Raw genomic sequence first — 19008 nt, 5'->3', positions numbered from 1 at the left:
CTCACCACCCAGCTGGCATCTGGGACAAGAACACAGGCACCCTTGGAGGGGGGCATTAGTCCCTGCCCACAGTCCTTATTATGCTTCTATAACTTCATCCACCACTCTGCCTAAGAGCTTCCAGAGCTAAGGGGAGACTTGCTGTTTACATTTATTAATTCGGTGTTTTGTTTCTTGTTGCACAGCATAAATAGCTTACCAAGACATAGCAAACAACCCCCCCCAAAAAAAGAGCTAAAATTAAAAGTAGGAGCAATGTAAATAAAGAGAAAAAAATAAAATTTTAAAACAGAAAAAGAGAGGTAGGGATATAAAATAGAGTCAGGAATGAAACTAAAAAATGCAGGCTATAAGACTCATGCCCTTCCTAAGGGTGGGTCACAAGTTTGGCTCAAAACTGTTTAGCAGTCAACCCAAAAAGGAAAGTCTGGTTAGTTCCAGAGTCTACAATGTCCATGAGATAAAACAGAGACAGACTGCTTGGGGCACCACAACTATTCCTGGAGCTAAGATGAGACAGAAGTTTCTCCGGATACCCCCAGAGAGACGACTGTGGCTCACGTCCCTACAGTTGCTTTAAAAGTGAGTTTGCTGGTGTGGCTTCTAACAGCTCCATGCAGGGAATACCGTGGCTCCAAAGGACGCTGGCCACGGAGGGAGGGCCTGTGTGCACCACGCACCCCGCTCTGTCCTCGTGGAGCTCAATCTTGACGTGCCTGACATTTGGGGCCAGGCCAGGCTTTGTTGTGAATGGCTGCCATTGCCTTATAGGGTGGTTGGCAGCATCCTTGGCCTCTGTCCGCTGGATACCAGTAGCACCCTCCCCCCAGCTGTGACAAACAGTGTCTCCAGAGGTGGGCAAATATCGACTGGCCCCAGCTGAGAACCACAGATCCAAGGGCAGAAATCACTGCGTCTGTTTTCTTTCTTTCTTTCTTTTTAATTTGTTTATTTTGCTGTGTCTTAGTTGCAACACACAGGACCTTCCACTGTGGCACTTGGACTCTAGTCGTGGCATGGGTTTAATCATTCCACAGCATGTGGGATCTCAGTTCCCCAACCAGGGATTGAACCTGTGGACCCCTGGGTTGCAAGGCAGATTCTTAACCACTGGGCCACCAGAGAAGTCCCTTCTATTTTCCTTTTAATGTGGGGGAGCAAAGAGGAACCTGGTTTTTTCTTCCTCTGTTTTTTTTTTTTTTTTTTTTTTTCCATTACAGGTAATTTCTTACCTAGATAATCTTTGGGCTTTTTAATTTTTGAATTAAATATTTTTACATTGGGTGTAAACCAAACTTATGAGATGCTTAAGTTGATTTAATCACATTATTTTGTAATATATATACCAAGTATATACATACATATATACATATATATCTCTCTCTCTTTTAAAACTTTTTATTTTGTATTGGAATATAGCCAATTAACAATGTTATGACAGTTTCAGGTGAACAACCAAGGGACTCAGCCATACATATACACGTATCCATTCTCCCCCAAACTCCCCTCCCATCCCGGCTGCCACATGACATTGAGCAGAGTTCCCTGTGCTATACAGTAGGTCATTATGGTTATCCATTTTAAATATAGCAGTGTGTACATATCCATCACGAACTCCCTAACCATCGCTTCCTTCCCCTCTTCCTTCCCCCCAGCAACCATAAATTCATTCTAAGTCTGTGAGTCAGTCCATTTCTATTTTGTAAGTTCATGTGTATCATATCTTTTTAGATGCTGTATATAAGGGACATCAAGAGGAAACTGCTTTTATTTTTATTATTTTTTACAGTTTTATTGAGGTCTAATTTATGGACCATAAAGTCCACTCATTTAAAATACAAAGTTCTGGGACTTCCCTGATGGGGGAACTTCCCAATGCTGGGGGCCTGCCCAATTCAGAGGGCCCAGGTTTGATCCCTGGTCAGGGAAGTAAGAGCCCGAATGACAAGCAGCCCAGTCAAATAAAATAAATAAATAAATAATTTTAAATATGTAGTTTAAAAAAATAAAGTACACAATCCAATGGGTTTTAGTATGCTCGCAGCATTGTTTAACCACCACACACACCACTTCAGAAAGTTACTCTGCACCCCTTAGCCATCGCTTCCCTTTCTTCCCTCCTCCCAGTATCTCTTGGACAGATTTGCCTCTTTTAGATATTTCATGTAAGTAGAACCTTGGAGCAAGCGGTGTCTTGTGTCTGGCCTCTTTCACTTAGCATGTTTTCAAGGTTCATCCACGTTGTAGCATGAATCAATACTGATATCTTTTTGTGGTCAAATAATATTCCATTGTATGGATATGTCATATTTTATTTATCCATGCACCAGTTTAAGTAAGTACTTGGGTTCTTTACACTTTGGGGCTACTATGAATAACTTTGCTACAAGCTCTCACATACAAAAAGCTTTGTTTAGTTATAGCTGATTTACATTGTTAGGTTCAGGTGTACAACAAAATGGTTCAGTTATACATACACATATATCTATTTTTTTCAGATTCTTTTCCCTTTTATGTTATTGTAAAATACTGAGTATAGTTCCCTGGTGTACAACGTTTTGAGAAGATATATGTTTCCATTTCTCTTTGGTATATACATAGGAATGAATTGTTGATATGGAGCTCTATGTTGTTTTGTTATTGCTGCTATTTTAAAAAGGAAGATGTATTTGTTTATATTCATTATTTTAGATCCTATGTATAAGTGATGACATGATGTTGCCTTTCTCTGACTTACTTCACTTAGTATGATGGTCTCCAGGGTCCACCCATGTTGGGCAGCTACAATCTTAAAATATTGTCTCTGATTACTTCATCAATTCCCTGATGATAGGGCTTTCCTCACTGACAATAAAGACAAGCCTGGTGAGCGGGGCTTCTCAGGGATCTTCCAGAAAGGTCAAATAGTGACAGCTCTCGGGGACCTGCTCTCTGGGGAGTGCTCCAGGAGCCAGGCCGGACTGGAGTTGCTTGGGTGAGGAGTGAGGTCACAAGTTTTTGTGATATTAGTAAATGGTCCATTAGACTGACATTCATGATTCCCCATTGCTTTCAGTGCCTTTCTTGAAAGGGGAAATGCTTTGAAATGTTTTGAAACATTTGGAACCATGAATGAGCTTCGTAGAAATGTCATAACTGACTGCACACCCTATCTACAACTCACTGGTGCCAGGCAAGGCCACCCAGAGGGTGAGAGGGGACTAGTCTTCTTCCATTTCTCAGACTGTGGGGGTATCAGAAAATAAAGAAATGCCAGAACAGAGTTACTAAAACATTGGTGCATTTTTTATGTTTCTTTTTAACCAACCTAAATTTTGAATATCATCAATAAATGCCAAGATAATGTGACCTTATTCAGCAATAATAGCAAAGTCCTATACGGGAGGTCTTTCATGAATACAAGGCCCGGGCCGTGTAACTTCCCTGGTTCCCTGAGTGATAATAAGACCCCTCCTTTCTGCCCTACTGTGGATTTCTCTGCTCCCTACGGGAGGAAGGGAGTGAAAATTCAGATAAGTCAACCTCAAGTTCTCTCTGACCACGAAAGCAGCAGCATCTCCGTTGCTCAGAGTGGTGCCTCCTCCAAACAACTCCAAGGAGGTCAGAAGAAGGTCATCCTCCCCCATCCACGGCCATGGCCCAGCCCCTGCCAGCATTCTCCTGCCTCTCCAGGCTTCCCGAGGGGAAAGAAGTCACTCCTATTGCTGTGATGGAGATTCACGCCATTCCTTTTCTGTCTGGCCCGGGTGCTCTCACAGAGCATTATAGAATAAAAAGACTCGATGTGCTGCCTTAACTCATTCCTTGTATCACACAAGCGAAGGAGCCCTTAAAACCCAAGACTGAAGAAGAAAAAGGTTTCTTGTGGAGATTTCCTCTTTCTCCACCCATGTTCAAGCTTCAGATTTTAGCCTTTTAGCCAAATGTTAATAAAAGTTTTCCTCTACCAGATTTTACCAGATCCACAGTGGGGAGGAGTTCTCTGATTTGATGAATGGAGTATGCTGTAGGCAATTTTTTCGCAAGTTACCTAAAAAGTAAGTACACCTCACTGTAACAAGGATTAATTTTTCTCTCAAGTCAATAAAATCTGATTTCATATTAAGAAGGCATATATTCCCCCTAAGGTTCAGATTTGGATTCTATTCCTAGCAAAATGCTGACTTCTTACCAAGCCTTAGTGAGCTCTGCTGGGTCACACAGCCCTCCTAGGTCAGGTGCCAGCTTCAAGTTCCCATCCTCAACACTCTCCCCTGAGAGAAGAAAAGGGGAGCTCGGTAAAAAGAGCTCCTGGAAATTTCCTGGAGGGTCAGTGGTGAGGTCCCTGAGCTGACCGTGCAGGGCCGCTAGTTCAGTCCCTCCTCAGAGAGCTAGGATCCTGCATGCTGGCAGCACGGTCAAAAACAAACAGTCTGGCTTTGACTGAAGCTTTACTCTGATCTTCCACATCTTGATATTTACTTGGCAGAATAATAACAGCCACACAATTATATCTTACCTCGGGGTGATGAAAGTGGTTTACAAAGCGCTTTCGCTTGCATTTTTCATTTGAGCCTCATCTGAGAGGTAGGCATAACATATTTTTCCCATGGAACAAACGAAGAAATTAAGGCTCAGATAAATGACAGGCTGTGTAGCCTGCACATGGTAAAATGGTAACTAAATGCAGAATTTCAGCCTCACAGTTCAGTGCATTTTGTATAACATGTTGTTTTTCGAGTGTTACTTCCTTAATATTGTTGTATCTGTTTTGGATGTGTGCCTTCATCTCCTTATGCAAGTTGTAAAAAATAAGAATATATGTTACTATCTTGGGACTTCCCTGGTGGTCCAGGGGTTAAGACACTGCACTTCCACCGTGGGGGTTGAGGGATCGGTCCCTGGTTGGGGAACTAAGATCCTGCATGCCACAAGGTGTGGCCAGAAAATTAAATTAAATTTAAAATAAATAAATAAACGATATTATCTCAAGATGAGGACAACAGCAAAGGGGAAAAAAAGGAGAGCTCAGTACTTCTTAACAAATATAGTTGGCACGCTAACTCATATCTGATGGCTTCCAGTATTTTTGCTGTGAAATACTACTGATGTTAAAGCTGAAACTCCAATACTTTGGCCACCTGATGCAAAGAGCTGACTCATTTGAAAACAGCCTGATGCTGGGAAAGATTGAGAGCAGGAGGAGAAGGAGATGACAGAGGATGAGATGGTTGGATGGCATCACTGACTCGATGGACATGGGTTTGGGTGGACTCCGGGAGCTGGTGATGGACAGGGAGGCCTGGCGTGCTGTGGATCATGGGGTCACAAAGAGTCGGACATGACTGAGCGACGGAACTGAACTGAACCGAAGCATCACACTGGAACGTGAGAGGGTGCACAGAAGTTGGGCAACAAGTACGTGTGGTGAGGAGACCACGCGGGGCCGCCGGAGGGCCCACACTCTCCCCGTCACTCTCCCCGTGCTTCCTGAGAGTTCCTGTGACCAGAGGACATCTACGTGAAAGTCTGCCAACTGCACTACAGAGCTGGGCATTCGAGCAGAGCCACAGCTTCTAAAGGTGAAAATGCTGCTCAGAATTGCCAAGAACGATGTTTGCACTAGACATTCTAACCCCTACTCCAACTCTGAGCCTCGCCTCACTCCTGAAGCTAAGGGCCCAGCCCCAGTCCCTGCCCTAACACCAGGAATTATCTCATCTGATCCTCTGGCCTCGACTCATGCTCACTGACCAGGCCTCTGTCTGTCTCGCCTACCAGTTCCACCCAGGTTCACCCCCCGCCTCGCTGGCCCGGTCTGACCCTTGCTGGACTCCAGTTGGGCTTAGTTAGCCCTGCCCAGCCCCGGACCCTGCCCTAACACCAGGAATTATCGCATCTGATCCTCTGGCCTCGACTCATGCTCACTGACCAGGCCTCTGTCTGTCTCGCCTACCAGTTCCATCCAGGTTCACCCCCCGCCTCGCTGACCTGGTCTGACCCTTGCTGGACTCCAGTCGGGCTTAGTTAGCCCTGCCCAGCCCCGGGCCCAGGCAGCTCCTGTTTAGCGGTGCTGTGAGGTGTTAGGCCTGTACCTCTGCCCACCTAGGCACCCCCTCAATGGAGGCCTCGCTGCCACTCCTTCCTGAAACCAAGCTCTGGAATGTCCAGGCCCCAGAGAGCACTGCCTCCTGGAGGAAACGAGGGGACCAAGGACCCTGAACTCACAAGCTCCATCTCCCTTTTCAGCCCATAAAGTGGTTTCTTAAGACAGAGCTTCTCAATGTACATGCAGACACAGATACATGTGTGAATGACCTGGGGATCCTGTTCTGCATGATTCAGTAGGTCTGGGGTGGAACCCAAAACTCTTCATTTCTAACAAGTGCCCCAGTGAAACCAATAATGTTGGCTTTCAGAGCGAGGGGCACCTTGAGGACCAGGGTTAGGTTTAGTCACTAACTTGTGTCCAGTTCTCTTCTGACCCCATGGTCTGTAGCCCGCCAGACTCCTCTGTCCTTGAGGTTTCCCAGGCAAGAATATATAGCAGAACCCACTGCAGTGGGTAGCCATTTCCTTCTCCAAGGGATCTTCCTGACCTAGGGATCGAACCCAGGTCTCCTGCATTGGAGGCAGACTTTTTACCACTGAGCCACCAGGAAAGTCCAGGCTTCTAGAATACTGATTACTGTGGTATTGCAAAGTTAAAAACAAACAACAACCACAGCAGCAGCAACAACAAAAACAAACAGTTCACAGAATCTGGAATGTGTCACTGCATATTTTGTTTTTGCTCTAATCACATGCAGCGCTGCTTTATCTTTCACTTAAAAGTTTCCTGCAAGTGCGTTTTGTTTCCTTCTCATGCATCCGTTCCTTTACAGCACTCATCCATTCTGCAAACTATGTTGGTGCTACAGGGAATTGTAAGACCGCCCTTGGGTCCAGCAGGCTTTACAGGTGGACAGATCTGTAAACCGGTATCTTAGGTGCAATGCGATGAGTATAACAGTATTAATATCTGTGTATAGTATGAGGAAAAAGAGGCCTACAACCACATCAGGACAGGGACTCATCAGGAAAGCCATGCTGGGCAATGACGTGAATCTAACCGAAGAAAGGAGCGAGCCCCGTGTGGTGCAAGGGACCTGCCTGGCAGAGGGAGAAACAGCCTGGAAGTGGGGGAGGGAGTGGGCTGGGACGAAGCCTCAGAGAAGAGGCTGGGGTCTCTTTCCATCAGGGACCAATCACAGAGGGCCTTGTCTACCACCTTAAGGCACTTGGACCTTATCCAGCAGACAGTGCAAAAACTATTCATATTTTTAAATAAGGGTGTGACTTGGTCATGCATGTGTTTTTGGTAAAGCATGTTTGGTGACCGTGTGGAGAATGGATTTCAAGGTGCCGAACTAGAAACCTAAAGGGAGGGAGGCTCAGGAAGGAGGGGATATGTGTATACTTACACCCGATTCACATTGTTATATAGCAGAAGCCAATACAACGTTGTAAGGCAATTATGCTCCAATTAAATTTTTTTAAAAAGAAGGAGGAGGAACCCATTAGGAAACAGTTTTCATGGTCCAGAAACCAATGATGGGGGCTTGAACTAAAGCACTGGTGGTTGGAATAAGAAAGAGGAGACAGATTCAGGATGTGTTTAGAAGGTATTTGGAAATACATGGCAAGATTTTGTGATTTATTGAATGGGGATGGGGGCAGTGAGCAGGAGGGTGAAGAATGACTCCCAGTGGTTGGCCTGGGGCAGTTTCACTGCATCCAACCAAAGCCGAGAGCACAAGAAGGCTTGCTTGTCTGGAGTTCAGGACCAGATCCAAACTCTATGCTAATGGGTTTCAAATATTTATCTCCAGCCTAAAATGTTCTTCGAAGTTCTAGATTCATATATTTAAAGTCAGCATGCTAAAACCAAATTCACCATCTTCAAAAGACAACATCTCTAAAAAAAAAAAAAAAAAAGACAACATCTCCTTATTCTGATAAATTGAATCCAGAGACCCAAGCCAGAAGCCTCAAAGTAATCTGCTAAGAATTATAAATGCTTAGTGGCTGCCAAGGGCTCTTGGAGAGTTAATGTTTAATAGGTACAGAGTTTCAGTTGGGAAGATCAAAAAGTTCTGGAGGTGAGTGTTAGGTGATAGTTGCACAATAATGGAAATGAATTTAATGCCACTGAACTATACACTTAAAATGGTTTAAACAGTTACTTTTGTGTTATACTTAGTTTACCAAAATTTTTAAAATGAAAAAGGGGATTAAATACCTTCTTATAAATCTCTTCCTCTCTGCCCCCACCACTGTTGTTCCAAATATTATTCCTTCACTGGACCATAGCAAATCCTCTCTGAACTGGTCTCCCTGCCTCCAATCTTTTTTCCTTAAATCAGAGATGTTTTCAACAACAAGTCAATGAGATCGTATGACCAATTCCCATGACCTATAGAATAAGATCCAAACCCCTTAGGTTGGTAGAGAAAGCTCTCAATGACATGGACCTTTTCTCAATGATATGATTATTGTGATATTGAATGGTTTGCCTTGGAAACAAAGAGACATCATTCTGTCATTTTTGAGATTGCATCCAAGTACTGCATCTCGAACTCTTTAGTTGACCATGATGGCTACTCTATTTCTTCTAAGGGATTCTTGCCCACAGTTGTAGATATAATGATCATCTGAGTTAAACTCACCCATTCCAATCCATTTTAGATCGCTGATTCCTAAAATGTTGATGTTCTCTCTTGCCATCTCCTGTTTGATCACTTCCAATTTGCTTTGATTCATACACCTAACATTTCAGGTTCTTATGCAACATTGCTCTTTACAGCATCAGACCTTGCTTCCATCACCAGTCACATCCACAACTGGGTGTTGTTTTGTTTTAGCTCTGTCTCTTCATTCTTTCTGGAGTTAGTTCTCCACTGATCTCCAGTAGCATATTGGGCACCTACCAACCTAGGGAGTTCATCTTTCAGTGTCCTATCTTTTTGTCTTTTCGTACTGTTCATGGGGTTCTCAAGCCAGGAATACTGAATGGTTTGCCATTCCCTTCTCCAGTGAACCATGTTTTGTCAGTTTAGGACTCAAACCCACATGGCCAAGACTTGAATCCAGCCAAAACCCTGCTTGGCCCTTGAACCCAAATGGTATTGAAACACCTGGTTTCAGGACCCAGCAGAGCTCAGGTTCTTGAGGTTTTATCACAGAAAGAATTCAGTGAGAGACAAAGTGTTAGGTAAGAAGTGGATTTACTCAGATCAGAGAGAAGCAAATGCCAAAGGCTGAGTGTGGGCCATCACAGAAGGTAAGTCTGACGGCCGTGAAATGTGGTGTGGTTAGTTTTTATTCAATTCAGTTCTATTCAGTTGCTCAGTCGTGTCTGACTCTTTGTGACCCCATGGACTGCAGTACACCAGCTTCCCCTTCCATCACCAATTCCTGGAGCCTGCTCAAATTCATGCCCATCAAGTCGGTGGTACCATCCAACCATCTCATCCTCTGTTGTCCCCTTCTCCTCTTGCCTTCAATCTTTCCCAGATGGATCTTTTCTAATGAGTCAGTTCTTTGCATCACGTGGCCAAAGTACTGGAGCTTCAGCTTCAGCATCAGTCCTTCAAATAAATATTCAAGAATGATTTCCTTTAGGATGGACTGGTTGGATCTCCTTGCAGTCCAAGGGACTCTCAAGAGTCTTCTCCAACACCACAGTTCAAAAGCATCAATTCTTCAGTGCTCCATTTTCTTTATAGTCCAAGTCTCACATCCATACTTGACTACTCGAAAAACCATAGCTTTGACTAGATGTACCATTGTCAGCAAAGTATTGTCTCTGCTTTTTAATATGCTGTCTAGATTGGTCATAGCTTTTCCTCTAAGGAGCAAGCATCTTTTAATTTCAGGGCTGCAGTCACCACCTGCAGTGATTTTGGAGCCCAAGAAAATAAAATCTCTCACTGTTTCCATTGTTTCCCCATCTATTTGCCATGAAGTGATGGGACCAGATGCCATGATCTTGGTTTTCTGAATGTTGAGTTTTAAGCCAGCCCAATGAGTGAGAGGATTATTCCATCTATTTTGGGAAAGAGGTTGAGATTTTCAGTAATTGGCCCACCATCCACTCCTTGGTCTTTTGACAATGCTTTGGAACTGTCATGGCACTTCTGGGTGTGTCATTTAGCTTGCTGATTGAGGATCAAATTCTTGTCTTGTCTGCCACCTTGGTCCCACTTGATTCTAATCAGTTTATATTGTGTCCTTGGGCTATGTCATTCTTGCAAAAGTTGTGCCCTGCCCGCTTCCCTCCTGTTACAAGAAAGTGAAGTTGCTCAGTCGTGTCCAACTCTTTGTGATCCCTTGGACTATAGCCTACCAGATTTCTCCGTCCATGAGATTTTCCAGGCAAGAATACTGGGGTGGGTTGCTATTTCCTTCTCCAGGAGATCTTCCCAACCCAGAGATTGAACCCAGGTCTCCCGCATTGTAGGCAGACGCTTTACCGTCTGAGCCACCAGGGAAGTCCATTCCTGTTACAAAAGCAGCCTTGAAACATGGCATGGTTAATTTTTATGGACTGGGTAATTTCATAGACTAATGAGGGGGAGGATTATTGAAAATTATTTCAGAGGGAGGGTGTGAATTTCTAGGAATTGGGCCACCTCCCACTTTTTGGCCTTTTATGAAGGGTCTCTCCCAAAGAAAAGAAAGTGAAGTCGCTCAGTCGTGTCGGACTCTTTGCGACCCCATGGACTGTAGCCCACCAGGCTCCTCCATCCACGGGATTCTCCAGGCAAGAATACTGGAGTGGGTTGCCATTTCCTTCTCCACTCCCAAAGAAAGACAATGTCAAAGAATGCTCAAATTACCACACAATTGCACTCATCTCACACACTAGTAAAGTAATGCTCAAGATTCTCCAAGCCAGGCTTCAACAGTACGTGAACTGTGAACTTCCATATGTTCAAGATGGTTTTAGAGAATGCAGAGGAACCAGAGATCAAATTGCCAACATCCGCTGGATCATCAAAAAAAGCAAGAGAGTTCCAGAAAAATATCTGTTTCTGCTTTATTCACTATGCCAAAGCCTTTGACTGTGTGGATCTCAATAACTGTGGAAAATTCTGAAAGATATGGGAATACCAGACCACCTGACCTGCCTCATGAGAAATCTGTATGCAGGTCAGGAAGAACTGGACATGGAACAACAGACTATTTTCAAATAGGAAAAGAAGTATGTCAAGGCTGTATATTGTCACCCTGCTTATTTAACTTCTATGTAGAGTACATCATGCGAAACGCTGGGCTGGATGAAGCACAAGCTGGAATCAAGATTGCTGGGAGAAATATCAATAACCTCAGATATGCAGATGACATCACTCTTATGGCAGAAAGCAAAGAAGAACTAAAGAGTCCCTTGGACTGCAAGGAGATCCAACCAGTCCATCCTAAAGAAAATCAGTCTTGAATATTCATTGGAAGGACTGATGTTGAAGCTGAAACTCCAGTAATTTGGCCAGCTGAAGTGAAGAGCTGACTCATTTGAAAAGATCCTGATGTTTGGAAAGATTGAAGGTGGAAGAAGAGGACAAGAGAGGATGAGATGTTTGGATGGCATCACCGACTCGATGGACATGAGTTTGAGTAAACTCCGGGAGTTGGTGATGGACAGGGAGGCCTGGCATGCTGCGGTCCATGGGGTTGCAAAGAGTCGGACACGACTGAGCGACTGAACTGAACTGCCTGATGGAGGGTCTCAGAACTATCACGGCACTGATGGGTGTGTCATTAGCTGATGTATTTCAATGAAGGTATAATGAGGCTCAAGTTCTACTAGGAGTGGAATCTTCCACCATTTTGGACCTAGTTGGTTCTAACCAGCTTTTGTCACGTCCTATGGCTGTGTCATTCTTTTAAATGTTGTGCCCTATCCCCTTCCCTCCTGGCTCAAAATGATGTCAGCTACAAATCGGTGCTTGCCAAGGGCATTTGCCATCTGTCTCTGAAGAGATTGAATCTCATCCTGCTGCAGCTGTTGACCTTCAACACACCCTAAAGGGAGTTCAGGGTGGAGCATGAGGCACTTTGTGCTCCAAGGAAACTGGTGGAACAGATCTTCAGATAACTAGTCATTTTCAGGAACTGATTTCAGGATTCCAGTCCTTGCATCTTCTCACACCTAAGTGAAGTGAAAGTTGCTCAGTTATGTCCGACTGTTTGCAGCCCCATGGACTTTGCGACCCCATGGACCCCATGGACAGTATTCTGGCCTGAATTCTCCAGGTAGCCTTTCCTTTCTCCAGGGAATCTTCCCAACCCACGAATCAAACCCAGGTCTCCCGCTTTGCAGGCAGATTCTTACCAGCTAAGCCACAAGGGAAGCCCAAGAATACTGGAATGGGTAGCCTATCCCTTCTCCAGCAAATTTTTCTGATCCAGAAATTGAACCAGGGTTTCCTGCATTGCAAGTGGATTCTTTACCAACTGAGCTATCAGGGAAGCCCTCTCATATCTAGAAAAGCACTAAAATCCCTTTAAGGTGACATCAGCTCCTCTTGACTAGCAGAAAACCTTCTGTAAGATAAGTGCTGGGTTGCATTGAACTCTCCCTTCATCACAATCATATATATTGACCTTCCCCCTCTACCTCTTTGGAACAATTTCTCAGACCTACCTGAGGTGCTATCTCCCAGGTTGCAGTCCTCATTTTGCCCCAAGTAAAACTTGCAACTCTATAGGTTGTGCATCTTTTTTAAGTTGACAATCACAAGTTTGCCTCAAAACAGTATTCAGTGGAGGTGGGAAGGGAAAGTGGATGAGCATGTAGATGAAACAAGACTGGCCATGGTTTGAAGTCTGTTGGGACTGGATGATATATACATGGGTGCATTATACTATTTTATTAATTTTTGTTAAAATTCAAATTTTTCCATTATACAAAGTTTTAAAAAGAGAGAATGATAAGATACAAGAAGGAGAAAGAAGTGATGGGGAGAGGGAGAGTGAAAGGAAAAAGAAGGAGAGTAAATTAAGTCCTAGGTTTTTGCTTGAGCAGTTGAGTAACTGATTGTGCCATTATTGAGCTGGTGAAGAGAATAGGCAGAGAGTTAAAGAAGAGGTTTGAGGGGTGTCATAAGCCCCATTTTGGACACATCAAGTTTGACACATCCAAGAAACTTGCTGAGGAAGATGTAAACAACTGGGTATGTAAGTGAAACTTGCAATGAAACTCAGAGGGAAATGAAACTCAGAGGGAAAAACTGCCCCAAAGAGATAAATATGTGAATTATTAGCATAGACACGGTATTTAAAGTCATGAAAATGAATGGTATTACTTAATGAGAGAATGTAGACAAAGGGAGACCCAAGATCAAACCCAAAGAAACAAATTTAGAAGACTGAGCAAATGAGAAGACCTTAAAAGGGGCGGGGGAGTCTAAGAAGTAACACCGGGGGGTGATACAGAAACCAGAAGACCGGGGACCCCCTAGTGAACCAGCGGTTAAGAACCCACCTTCCAATGCAGGGCACGCCTGCCCAATCCCTGGTGAGAGTGAAAGTCACACAGTCGCAACCGACTCCTTGCGACCCCGTGGACTACACAGTCCATGGGATTCTCCAGGCCAGACTACTGGAGTGGGTAGCCTTTCTCTTCTTCAGGGGATCTTCCCAACCCGGGGATCAAATCCAGGTCTCCTGCATTGCAGGTAGGTTACTTACCAGCTGAGTCGCAAGAGAAGCCCCAGTCCCTGATAGGGGAATTCAGATTCCACATGCCACCGGGCAGCTAAGCCTGACCACCACAGCTCCAAAATGAAGACCAAAGTGATGCCAAGCAGAGCCCTGTGGGACTCCTGGGCAGGGAGGCTTTTTTGTCCCCCATTTCTTATAAGCAAGACTTCAGCCTCCATAGGACTTCCCTGGTGGCTCAGAGGTTAAAGCATCTGCCTGCAATGCAGGAGACCTGGGTTCGATCCCTGGGTTGCAGAGATCCCCTGGAGAAGGAAATGGCAACCCACTCTAGTATTCTTGCCTGGAAAATCCCATGGACAGAGGAGCCTGGTGGGCTACATTCCACGGGGTAGCAAAGAGTCGGACACGACTGAGCGACTTCACTTTCTTTCAGCCTCCATGACCTTTTCTCAGTTCCCAACAGCAGAACAGTTACTAATCATAGGAGGAACAGCAATGAAGCCACCTGAGGCAAGATTAAAGCACCTGAGAGGTTCATCAAGATTAGGAGACTGGACCACCTAAGACCCTGGTGCACACGTGCTCAGTCATGTCCGACTCTGGGACCCCATGGACTGTAACCTGTCAGGCTCTCCTGTCCATGGAATTTTTCAGGCCAGGATACTGGAGTGAGCTGCCATTTCCTACTCCAGAGGATCTTCCTGACCCAGGGATTGAACTGCCTCTCTTGCTGTCTCCTATATGGTAAACTAAGACCCTGCACACACCCTAATCTTGTCAGCAACCCCACCTTTTTTACACTTTGCAGAAGAAAGAATACAAAACTGTTACGTCCTTATCACATACCCCTGCCTGACCTTATAACCTTTCCCCACCACCAGGGACAAGGGGCACAGCTCTTGAGGTGCTATCCTACTGTGCTCCCCTTAACCTGGCCAACTAACAAAGCCACTCTTTTCTTCTCCTCCATAACTCTGTCTCTGTATTTCTGTTTGGCTTTGGTGCACAGAGAGCCAAGCTTTGGTCAACATAAATGCAGCCAAAAAAAAAAAGGAAGAATAAGACTGTTGGTACATCCTACAAAAGACAATATTCCAAGGAGGATGTAGTGGGCAACTGAAGCTGGTGAGGGGTCAAATAAGATAAGAACAGGGAATAGCCACTGGATCTTGCAATGTGAAGGTCATCCACAGCCAAGATAAGAACAGTTTTTATTGGAGCAATGGGTGAGAGGGGGTGGAAGAATGAATGAAAGGTGAAGAGATTTAGATAATATTAGCAGTGACTCAAGAATTATGACTGTGAAGTCGATCTATAAAACAAGGTGGGAGCTCAGGGAGGCACAGAGTCAGGAGAGTGGAGTTTTTATTAACCTGGTGTATATTAGAACGTGTCAGTATGTTGAAAGATCCATGAAGAGATAGAGATAAATGATTTAGGAGAAAGAGGAGATAAAACTAAGATTAGAGTTCATAGTAGCATTGCATTCTTGTGTTCATAACACAGGAAAAGTCTAAACAACCCAAATGAACCTCAGCCATGAATGCGTAAACACATTCCAGTACCTCATACAGTGTGGAATGTTGTCTGGACATAAACAGGTTGAAACATTGATACATGCTTCAACATAAGTGAACACTGAAAACATTGCACAATGTGAAAGAAGCCCATCACAAAAAGCTACAAACAGAATGATTCCATTTACATGAAATGTCCAGAACAGGTAAACCCATAGAAATGGAAGGCAGGTTGGTGGTAATGGGAAACGTGGAGAAAACAGAGTGAGCACTACTAAGCCTAGAGTTTCTTTAGGGGTGAAGAGAATGTTCTAAGATTGACTGCTGTCATGTTTGCCCAATTCTAGACATACCAAAACCACTGAACTGCATAATTTAAATGGGTAAATGTTATGGCATGTGAATTGTGAATTATCTCAATAAAGTTGTTATGTAAGTAATAAAAAAAAATTGGGATATAATAGAGACCTAAACAGAGAGATTAACCCTAGGCAGAACAACACAGCCTCCACTGTAATAAAGGAGGAAGGACGGGAGAAGATGCAGAAAATCTGCAGGTCTTGTGATAGAAAATAAAGTTTACATCTGATCATTTCTCCCATAAAGTATGAGGTAAATTCATCAACTGAGAGTAAGGATAGAAGAAAAGTTACGATAGGATTGAGGATAGAGGACTTGGAATGACATATTCATCTCAACACTTGCGTAACACTACGAAGTACTTTTACCTCAGTCTCAAAGTTCACATCATTCTGAATGGATGCGTTAGTCAAGGTCCAGTCAGGCGGTTTCATCCTAGCACTTTCAAACAGAAGCAGTGTAATGTACGGAACGGGTTTCAGTGGGGATGCTGGGAAGGTTGAAGAAGGAGAGGAAAGGACGGTACCCAGAGACCCCGGGGCTGGCTCCCTCGGATCCCCGCTGCGCTCTCGTCAACGCTGTCACAACACGCTCGCCACTTGCCAGAGTCGGCAGAGCTAGAGCTGCTGCAAGGAGTGCAGCCCCTGGCTCGGGCTGACGAGCCGGGATCGCCCATCCCCGCCGCGACTGCAGGACGGCCGCTGCCAACGACAGCCTCACCGCCCAGCAGGAAACAGGAGGCGCCCCCTGCTCCGCAGGCTGATCTGCGTGGGTGCTTACTGTCGGCAGAGCTGGCAGCAAGGGAGCCAGGTAAACGGAGCCCGCGACTTTTAACCCCAGAAATACAGAGCCAAGTGTAAAAGGCTGTGTGAAAGCCTGAGAGAAAAATACGTATAGCCTATGGGAAAGTATTAGAACTATTCCTATTAATTTCAGGAACAGGAAAACGGTATGGCAGAAAACAACACACATTGTAAAGCAATTATCCTCCAATTAAATCTTTTTTTAAAAACTACAAATAGAAGGGAAAAAAAAGAACAAGTTCAGGAATTTAGTATCCATACTACTATTTAACATTATTCTGAAGGCATTAGTTAAAGCAAGTAAATAAAAGAAAAAAATAAAAGAAAAAAAATAAAAATAAAAAATAAATAAAAGATGTAAAAATTGGAAAGGGAGAAGTAAAATCATCATCATTTACACAGATCATTTTAGACCCAGAAAGTCCAAATAATTAAATAGAAACAATTGTTATAAATAATGAAAAGGATTTCCCTGACAGTCCAGTGGTTAAAATGTCACCTTCCAATGCAAGGACTGTGGGTTTAATCCCTGGTGAGAGAGCTAAGATCCCACATACCTCGCGGCCAAAATCCCAAAGTATAAAACAGAAGCAATATCGTAACAAATTCAATAAAGACTTTAAAAAAATAAGTAAATACAATAAACAATGAGAGTACTTAGTAAGATGACTAGGTACAAAATAAATGAACAGAAATTAAAAATTATATATATATATATATGCAAATGGAAACAAGTTAGAAGATACAAATGAAGAACTGCTGCTGCTGAGTCGCGTCAGTTGTGTCCGACTCTGTGCGACCCCATAGACGGCAGCCCCCCAGGCTCCCCATCCCTGGGATTCTCCAGGCAAAGACACTGGAGTGGGCTGCCAGTGCCTTCTCCGAAATGAAGAACAGATGTCTTATATTGACCAAAAAATAAAATAACTAGAAATAAACTTAAGAAACGTTCAATATATCTGAAATACTGCTGAGAGGCCCAAAGAAGATGTGAATCGAGAACACTGGGCACAGTCTTGGGCAAGACCCGCCAGTTCTCAGCACAGGCCGGGGAAGCGGCCACAGCACACAGCACACGCGCCGGGAAAGACTGAAACCGCCTTGAAAGTGAGGAACAGCAAAAGGACCGCTTCTATTCTACACGGCACTCGAAGTTCTAGCCAGAGCAATTAGGCAAGAAAAATAAATTTTAAAACAACGAAATTGAGAAGAAAGAAGTAAAATTATCTTCGTTTGCGTATGATATGATCTTTTATGTAGAAAACCCTAAAGATTACACACACACACAAAGCTTTTAAAACTAATAAATAAATTCAGCAAAATGGAAGGTTACAAAGTCAACACACAAAAATCAGTTGCATCTCTATACATGAACAATATGAAAAAATCCATTTAGAATAGAAAAGAGCAAAATATTTCAGAATTAACCAAGGAGGTGAAAGATATACAATGAAACTATAAACCATCGCCAAATGAGAGGCTCCCCTGGTGGTCCAGGGGTTAAGACTCCGAACTTCCACTGCAGGAGGCACAAGTTCGTCTCTGGTCAGAGAACTAAGATCCCACGTGTTGCAGGCAGCCATAAAAAAGAGAGAGAGGTTACCCAGCCTTTAAAGGAAAATAATTCTTCTATATGCTACAACATGGATAATCTTGAGAACATCATGCTCAGTGAAATAAGCCGGTCACAGGAATATAAACACCGTGTGACTTCACTTATGTGAGGCACTTACAGCAGCCGCACAGAATCACAAAGACAGAAAGTACAGTGGTGCCGGCCAGGGGCTAGGGCGAGGAGGGAACGGAAAGTTTCTGTTTAATGGACGCAGAGTTTCAGTTTTACCAAAAAAACAAGAGTTATGGGGATGAATGTGGTGACGCCGACACAACAGTGTTAATAGATTTAACACCATTGAACTGTACACTGAGAATGGTGAAGATGGTAAGTTTTATGTAAAGTGTATTTTACCACAAGCAAAAAAAATTAAATGACGTTGCCGAAACAAAAGAATGTTTGTTGTTGCTGTTATTCAGTCACCAACTCTTCAGCCCAACTCGTGACGACCCCATGGATTACAGCACGCCAGGCTTCCCTGTCCCTCACCAGCTCCCAGAGTTTGCCCAAGTTCATGTCCAAGAATAACTACACATTTTAAATAAATGAATACAGAGCCATTCCACATGCAGGTATTTACACATGGGAAATGCGAGCATATATCCACACAAAGACATGTACTAAAATGTTCACAGCAGTTCTGTTCATAATAAACAAAAACTGGACACAACCCAAATGTTCATCAGCAACTGAGTGGATAAATGATTTGTGGTAAACCCATAAAATGGAATGCCACTCAACCATTTACCATAAAATAGAATGCCACAAATCAGTTTTGCTGATTATCAAAAGTTGTTGATTTTCTTTTCTCTAAACGAAAACTTCCTTTGCCCCTGTGCATGGGCACTATGCAAGAGAAATTACAATCACCTGAAATCTCACAAACAGCCTTTTCCAGGGCCAGTGATGGCCTCCGGGGGAAGATGAGTTTAAACAAGGTCCCTGGCTGGGGTAGGGACTCTGTCAAAGTCCACTCCGGTCCAGCAGGGGTGCTCAGGGGAAACGTCTGGGGACAACTCCTGAGTCCAGC

This window comes from Muntiacus reevesi, chromosome 4 (assembly GCF_963930625.1).
Source record: "Muntiacus reevesi chromosome 4, mMunRee1.1, whole genome shotgun sequence".
Classification (NCBI taxonomy): Eukaryota; Metazoa; Chordata; class Mammalia; order Artiodactyla; family Cervidae; genus Muntiacus; species Muntiacus reevesi.
The sequence above is the reverse complement of the archived record's forward strand: the minus strand, read 5'-3'. Positions refer to the sequence as shown.